The 8095-nt window shown below is 36.2% G+C and overlaps 1 protein-coding gene across 1 annotated transcript in view; it reads left to right on the top strand.

Annotated features, from left to right (window-relative positions):
• The window catches only part of CWC27 (CWC27 spliceosome associated protein homolog), a 123440-nt gene that overhangs the window by 82787 nt on the left and 32558 nt on the right, over positions 1-8095 (top strand). The window lies entirely within an intron of this gene.

The following is an 8095-nucleotide window of genomic DNA, read 5'->3' as shown; positions in this document are numbered from 1 at the left end:
GGGGTGGTGTTTCCCAATAAAGTTTGTTGTCCTTAAGAATGTATGTAAGCATGCCAATATATAAATCAATTGTAAAAGTAGCATTGATTCGTTCAAGCAAGGTAGTATTTATCCTTCCAAATGTTCTTTAGTTACATCTGTGTAGTTGGGCAAGCTTCTGGATTTGAAATATTATGGCATAGGATTGAATTCTTTGGTGAGGATGTACCTATTCTGACCTCTAATTTGGAAAGTCATCTTGACTTTTGGACTTGTAAAGGTACTTAAATGCAGATTATTACCTTTGAACTTAAAGCTACTGACTTCAGAATTTCATGCATCTTATGACACCCATGGAACACAAACTCAGAAAGTCAGTTCCATGTTTGTTTTCTATAAACCTTAACAAAATGGGATCTTCATATACCCACTTCTTTGTCAGACAAATTTTGTATTCTATTTCTGAATGTGCATAAGTTGATAAATTTATACTAGTATATAAGGTGTGCGTTCTAGCGCAAGTGGGTTAACACTATTATTAGCTGATCTGAAAAAAAGAAAGACTGGCTTTTAAGCACTCTGAAGTTGCTAATCACATTTCTGGAGTGGATTCTTTGTCCAGTTCTCAATACCATAAGAAATCTGGAAGAAAACATAAAATTATTCACTAAAACTTCCAGATGAAACACAGTTTAGAAGAGTGGTAGAAAGTATAAGGTGATTTTTAGAAAAACGCATGCATTCTCTTGAATAACAGGTAAGCTTGATCAACAACCAGTTTGGCGAAATAAAAAATTCAGGAACTTGAACTTGTATATGAAATCTGGCATGAAATTTTACGAAGTAGTAACTCTGAAAAAGTTCTAGGAATCGTGCTCAATCACTGAATGAATATAAGCTCTCATTGGTAAGGTAATGAATGCTGGCACTGGCCATGTGAATAAAGAACTGCAAGTAGAAGTATGGAAGAGGTAAAGGTAGTCCTTATGTCAATATATGATAAATTATTTTGAATAGTGCCATGCATGGCAATTGTAATACTGTCACTTGAACATTATCCCTGTTCAGTTAAGTCAGAGGACTTATGGAGTAATTTGAGGAAATCCACCTTTACAGTGACACATTAATAGTTGGACAATACTCGTAGTTAGTACTGTGGGGTGTGAAGGATACCTTTTATTCAAGGAAAAGGAGCTTATATATACACCAGTGTTGTTGGGGTTTTTTTACTTTCTTCAAAAAAAGTAGCAGATAAGAGATAAACCTGTTGAAAATCTGCAGGTAACAGCTAATGGTGAAAATAATCTTGAAAAATCTTGGTTTTCCTTTTTGTGATTACAATCAGAGCACAGGAAAGGGTCTGTTCCAGTACATGTTGAGAAAGATAAATGGCAAGAAAGAGCCTATTCAACAAGTTCTTCGAGTACTATCTAAAACTTCTGAAAAGAACCATGTTCCATAATTTAAGACAAAATTAAAAAGACATTAAATGAGATGCAAATGGTGAAGGACAAAATGTTTAATGAAAATACAGTAACAGGAGACAAATGAGCAAGAAGATGGTTGCCTTTGGCTAAGCAAATTGGGAATAAGCTTGAATGCTTGTTTTCATTCTGTCTTTAGCATAGTGGTCAACTTTAATCATATGGTTACACATGATCAGTTACATAGAAGGAAGCATTTGGTACAGAACAAGCAACTAGACTACTTTGATAAATTAGGTGAGTTAATATCATTTGAACTTGATATTCACTGAAGAATAATAGGGAGTTGGCTGAAGCAGTCTCAGAAACATTAACAAAATGCTTTAAGAGAATTGTTTGTAATCAAACTGGAAAGCAGGATTCTGGGAATCTGTTTATTTGCGATCTGGAGGAAACAACAGATTACCTTTGTTAAATTAGCAGACAACAAAAATATATGGGGCAGGAAATAGGAAAATGAAAGAAAAATGCAAACTTATGTGCTAAGGTTACATTTTCATAAGTAGTTGTTCTAATGAAGAGCTGAGGGGATCACTCTTTTCCCTTCCTCTAATACATGTTGGAGCTTTTACTGATCTGGTTCACTTTAAGTTGGAAGAAGTGTGTTCCTTTTTTAATTTTGTAGGATAGTTTTATGCTGGGTTGGTAGATTGAGTCAGTTCATTGAAGTTAAAAGCTAGGTCAAAGTAAACAAAATATGTTTACCTTGGGAGATCTCGGGGAAGAAAAGATTATTACAGTAAGTGGTTTGTATGAGTTGCACAAACAGAAGAGGTTAGACAGCATTTAGGCAACTTAAAATCTAGGAAACATAAGTAGAAAGCTGCGAGCAAACTGATAGTGCTGTGCTATTGAAGAAAACAAAAGTGGACACTCATAAAATGGACAGACTTGGTTTTCTTTTCAGCCTGAATCCTTTGCCCAGTTTCGATGGTTGCATTGGAAAAAAAAAAGATAGGAGGCATCTTAAGGGAGTACAGAGGAGAGCAACAAATGGGATTGGTGATATGGAACGTGTAGTATTTGAAACTTGTAAGAACTGGGGCTGTTCAGTTCAGAAAAGAGATGGCTTTGTAAAAGGAGTGAAATGCTGGGGCTTCAACCCCAAGCCCCAAATTAAGGTTGACATATGTGTGATTCCCACAGCCCTTCCCAAAGGGGGGATGAGTTTGCCTTTAGGCTCCCCTCCAGGGTTCGGCCAGCCTGGCAGGGAGAGCCATTGGGTAAATAAGCCCCAGGTGTCTGCATTAAGTAAGCAAAGGTCAGGTGTCCCACTGAGGGATAAAAGCTGGGACCACTTGCAGGCAGGGGCAGTGCCTGTCTGTGAGGTGAACGCACTTTGAAGAGTTCCCTGTTGGGGAAGGACCTCCTGCCTCCCTGGGACTGGGCTCCAGTCAGGTCTGGCCTTTGTAAATGCAGGCTGTGTAGAGATTCAGTGTGTGGCTTCCTTGGTCTTATGTATTTGGCTTGTTGACTCGGTTGTCTCCCGTCCCTTCTATGGGAAACTGCATTTCCCCATTTATTCCACCCATTGTCGGTCGTGTGGTGTCGTTGTTGGGGTCAGTGGGATTGATGTTGATTATGTATAATCTGACTGACTTGTTTGTACCCCTGGCACTCACCCATGTACTGACCTTTTTGTATCAAATACTGTTTGGTTATTCGTTCATCTTTACGCTGACTGTGTCCTTTGTCCTTTATGCTAGGCCTAATAATTGGGAAAACAAGGAGACATATTAATGATCATCAGGAATGTTAAAGGCTACCACAGAGAGGAAATTATTCTGTGTAATCCTTGTGGAGAAGATAATCTTTGCAGCTAAAGAGATTTAGGTTAAACATTAGGGAAAACTTCCTAAAGTGTTGGAATAGTTGACCTACAAAGTGAAACTTTTCAATAGCAGATTAAGCAAATACTTTTTAGGACTGATGCATAAAAGGTTGATCCTGCCTTGGGGGGCGGGGTGGGGGGATGGGCACCGTTAGCTGTTCTGTTTTTCAGGATTCTGTGAAGCACAGCTTAATCAAAAGAAATGTAAGATGTGGCCCAAAAGAAGGTTTTGAATGGAAGGAGAAACTAAGAATCAAGTTAATGGTGATGGTAGTTAAGTGGAAGCATTACCAAAAGCATTATATTTACCATCACTGTGAGTCTTTAAATCAAGTAGTTAAAATAAAGGCTTGGTTGTAGATCTGCCAAAATAATTCAGTAAGGTGGTAGTCTCTTTACACTTTGCTTTCTCTTCAAATAACTTACTCTGGTTATCTAGTATGTTATTTTGTCTATACCCTGAAAAGAGAAAGTCAGTACTGATGGTTCCCTTTTTGAGAAAGTCTTGCACAAAGAAAGGTAATTCACTATATGATCAAAGGAAGTAAAAAGTTTTCTGGTGGTAGAGAATCTACCATTACAGAATCCATACTCAAAGAATAAATGTAAAATACTTACTAAACATAATTAATATGGTCTTGAAGGAAAGGAAACTGTTCCTACATTTAACTAGAATGAACAGTTCTTAAAGGCGATGCCTGAAAGGCATATGGGTGATTTACTGTATGACTGGCATATAATTTGTATTATAAAGGATTCTGGATGAAATATAAGAACATCTTTAAGTAAGAGATGTGTTTTTGAGGCCAGAGATTTAAAAGTGATCAAAACTCCATTGTGAAGTATTAGAATTTACTGAGCATTACCACAAGGTCTTGTCATTAGACATTTAACTGAAAAATCATTAATGGTCCTCTGTCTAGCTGTGGATGCGTATTGACATATGGACATATGCATATGGTAGCATAAAATAGCCATGAAGTTGTCATAAATACCATGTATTTTGACACCAGAATTTTTGAAACCAATATAACAATTTTTAAAATGTTGATCATTGAGGGAAAACATAATATGTAGTTATGATCATAGTCTCATCTGTGAATAGCTGGTTTTGCCAAGAGGGATGGCCCTGTAAGATAACCACAAATAGCCATTTGGAAAAGGATTTGTTTATAAATAAGATTCGGAATCTCCTATTCCTTCTTCTAAGGGATTTCTGTGGTGACTAATAAAATCCATATATTAATACCTAGGTAGATAATAAAAGTTTTCTTCATCCATGCTTTAATATTTTTTTCTCCTTCTAAATCCATTTCTAGATCTTAGTTTGGGTATTTTTTCAGAGCCAGTAGCAATCAAAGCAGGACAAGATAGGGACTGAAGCTCAAGTAAGTTTTTTTTAATCTATCCTTAAAAATTCAGGAGTTAGATTGTCTTTGCTAATTTATCAACAGCTCTCTTGGCAGTATTGCCAACATTCACACTGAGGGAGGAACTGATATTTTAAAACGTAGGGTGTCTTTTGCAGCATTTTACAGCTCACATTCCGTATGTCATTTGAAGTTTTATTTACTATTTTTAGTAAGTAGATCATTTAGTAAGGAAGTAGATTTATCTAGTAAATAAACTTACTGTCTAAATTTGTTTAGTAAGGATCAAGAAGAATAATAGCACATTCTGTGCCTTGGTACACTGGGTCCACATTTGTAACATACAGGAAAAACTAAGATTCTAGAAATACATTTTTGATTTTTTAAGGAAAAGGAAAAGGTTTGGGCTTTGGGGTTTTTTTTTAATTTAAAAGTAAATAAAATGTATCAGCTACACTAGAATCCACCTAATGTTCTCAAACATTGACACTTGATGATTAAAAAACATTGTTAAATTGATAGTAATATAAAAATAATTAGGTGATGAAACTGTCATTTTCTTGTTGTCAGCCTTTGTCTTGACTTCAGCTAATATATTAAAAAGTATTAAAATGCTGGGTATCAACTGGTACTTGCTAACTGGTACTTGCTAAATATCTCTTCCTTGTAATGCTTTCTTTCTGATTAGTTGCTATGATTTATTTAAATTTTGAAGTTAGTGTGTGTTGTGAAGTTAGTTAAAGTTATGAAGTTAGTATAAAGTTAAAAATGGTCAGTTTTCACTTCTAGATACTACCCACTGCATTTTAGAAATCATTCTCCATATGTCATTCACAAGCCTATCAATTTGTGGTCATTTGGATTGTACAAAACTTCTCCTCTGTATGAAAAGAACAAGTACAGTTGCATGATATGTGTATTTGTGGTAAAGATGAAAGAATTTGCAGACTTCAAGAATACCTGCAGAAATTTTAATAGGAATTTTAAGTAAAACAATAATGTGGGTGTAACCTTTTGCCACAGACCAGATGTGCACTTCTAGATGAAGCCATGCTGGAAAATGCATTCCAGGAGCACACTGATGAGCCCCAACTAGTAGTCTAAAATAGACAGTGAGCATTATCAAGGCCACAGCATAGCAGTTTTGCTCATGTTTCATGGTTTTGTTGGGTAATGTTGAAATAGCAAGAGTTTTCATGTCTTTTGAATTTCAGCCTTATAACTAGAGGTAACCCAAAGACATAAAGTGATCCAGAGCTAAGTGTCTAAATTTTAAAAATGTTTGTCTGTTTGCAGACAGACAATATGATAAAGCTTTTATTTCAGTCATAGTTCATATGGACCTAAAAGCAGTTTTCTGAAATTTCCCTTTTTCACTCTAGCCAGATAGTCATATTTTTTTTCTAAAGTCTGTTGTAACATTTCAGTTCTGAAGCATCAGCTTTGAAGAAAATATAGATTAAACTTTAGTATATATGTTAGAAGGATTAAGTAGCAGCTTTTGACTGCTAACCTAATAATATTGCTGTCTTGTAGTGATGTTGGAATAGTAACTGAAGAAGCATAATTTCATTAAGCCTCTAAACTTCCTTAATATTAATTGTGAAAATACTTATTTGTAAATATTTGTAAGTTGTCATAAAACTAGCATGAAGATGTATCTTAAAGTTCATTTTGGTCTGCATAACATCAACTTACCATATTCTACTTTATGGTTGCTGTGTTACCAAAATTGAAACAGGACTCAGTATTTACACTGGATCTTAAGACTATTGGAAAAACATTTTTAGAAAACTGTGAATTTATTAATCATCAAGAAACAAAAGTAAATGTCACTAAATACTAGATTCTAGTACAGGAAGTACTAGACTGGGGAAGGAAAGAAAAAATGTCACTGAATATAAATTGAGATTCATGTTGGGATGTTAAAAGATTATTTCCTTAGTATTAAGGAAAAATAGTTTCACTTACAAACTCATAAAACAAAGAAACTGTGAAAGCTATAATAGTAAAAGATATATCAGGTTTGTTCTAGTAAACTAACTGAATATGACTTTACATTGTGATGTGGCTGTGATTGTATGGTCATTGATAAAAAGATACTAACTGTAAAAGCACAGTTGTCTTGCTGCACTCGCTTCCAAGTACTGTACCAGCAGAAAAGATGTTGAACAAATATTCAGTCTGGATATAAATGGGAGGGGGACACAACAACAACAACAACAAACCCCAAACAAACAAACCCACCCCGAAACTAGCAGGAGACTATATGTATTGACTTATTAGGAGATACTTGAAGATATCTCTAATTCAGGTAGGGAGTGGGATGGAAGAGTGAAATCTTAATTATGTAAAGATGGTAAGTGAAAGGAATGAAGGATACCTTTACTGTGAAACAGCCATTTACATCTGAAGAATAACAGAAGACACTCTAGAAACACTGTAGTTTTAATATAATGAAATCTAACAGTACTAAAAGAGTGTTGTACCTGAGGAAGTCATTTTGTCCCCAAATTAAAAGCATTCATTGTATCTTACTTAGTTCAGTCATTTTTTGTTTACTGGCCTGAATTAGTGCAATAGAGCTGTCAACATGCAGTTTACCTATTCCATATTAGTTTAGATATAAGAAATTGCATGTATTAAACAGATTACTATCAGTAAACTAATGTATATGTAGCAGGAGATTTTTCTGTTGTTCTCTGCCTATCCTCCTGTGGAATTGTGAGAGGCTGAAATGTCATATGACTGTCTCAAAGCTTGCTTGTGTCTGCAAACCTCCAAGAGAAGCTGCAGCAGCCTGTAAATTGGTCGGAGGAGTGTCTCCCAGAGAAGCGGGAGTGTGTTGAAGGATGCACCCCCCCACTTCTTTGTGGTTGCATTGTCCGGACTCTTTAGACAAGCCTCAAAGGGGCAGAGGTGTGCTGAGCTGGCCCCATCCTGGAGCCGTTTGTGGCTCCATTCTGTAGGCCAGACCCCATGCATGCATTGCTAATGAACTGACAAGAAACAAATGTTCCTGCCCTTGAAGCCAATTGCAACAAAACCTGATGGACCAGATTAAAAATAAAGCAAGCAGAAATTATGATCAGCTGGTACAATGAACTTAAAAAGGTAGCAGAAAATCTTTGTGCATCCACCACTGAAGCCAGGTCCGTGTGCACCCACCACCGAAGAACTGAAGACTGAGGACCAACGGGACGCTGCTTGATCCATGGTGGTGACTATTCTTGCAGCCCTTTCCCACATCCTTGCTTTATTTCTGTCTTTTCCTTCCATTCTGTCCTATTGTTATTCCTCTTCCCTTTATAATAATAGAACTTGGTTTGGATATAGGGCATTTGACCTCATGTGTCTTAATATTGCTCTTGGGATCGTATCAAAACCTCCCCAACATTGGATCGGGACAGGAATGTGGAATGGAGAGTGAA

Source organism: Athene cunicularia (assembly GCF_003259725.1).
Source record: "Athene cunicularia isolate RWA chromosome Z unlocalized genomic scaffold, athCun1 chrZ_part1, whole genome shotgun sequence".
In the NCBI taxonomy this organism is placed as follows: domain Eukaryota; kingdom Metazoa; phylum Chordata; class Aves; order Strigiformes; family Strigidae; genus Athene; species Athene cunicularia.
The sequence above is the reverse complement of the archived record's forward strand: the minus strand, read 5'-3'. Positions and strand labels throughout refer to the sequence as shown.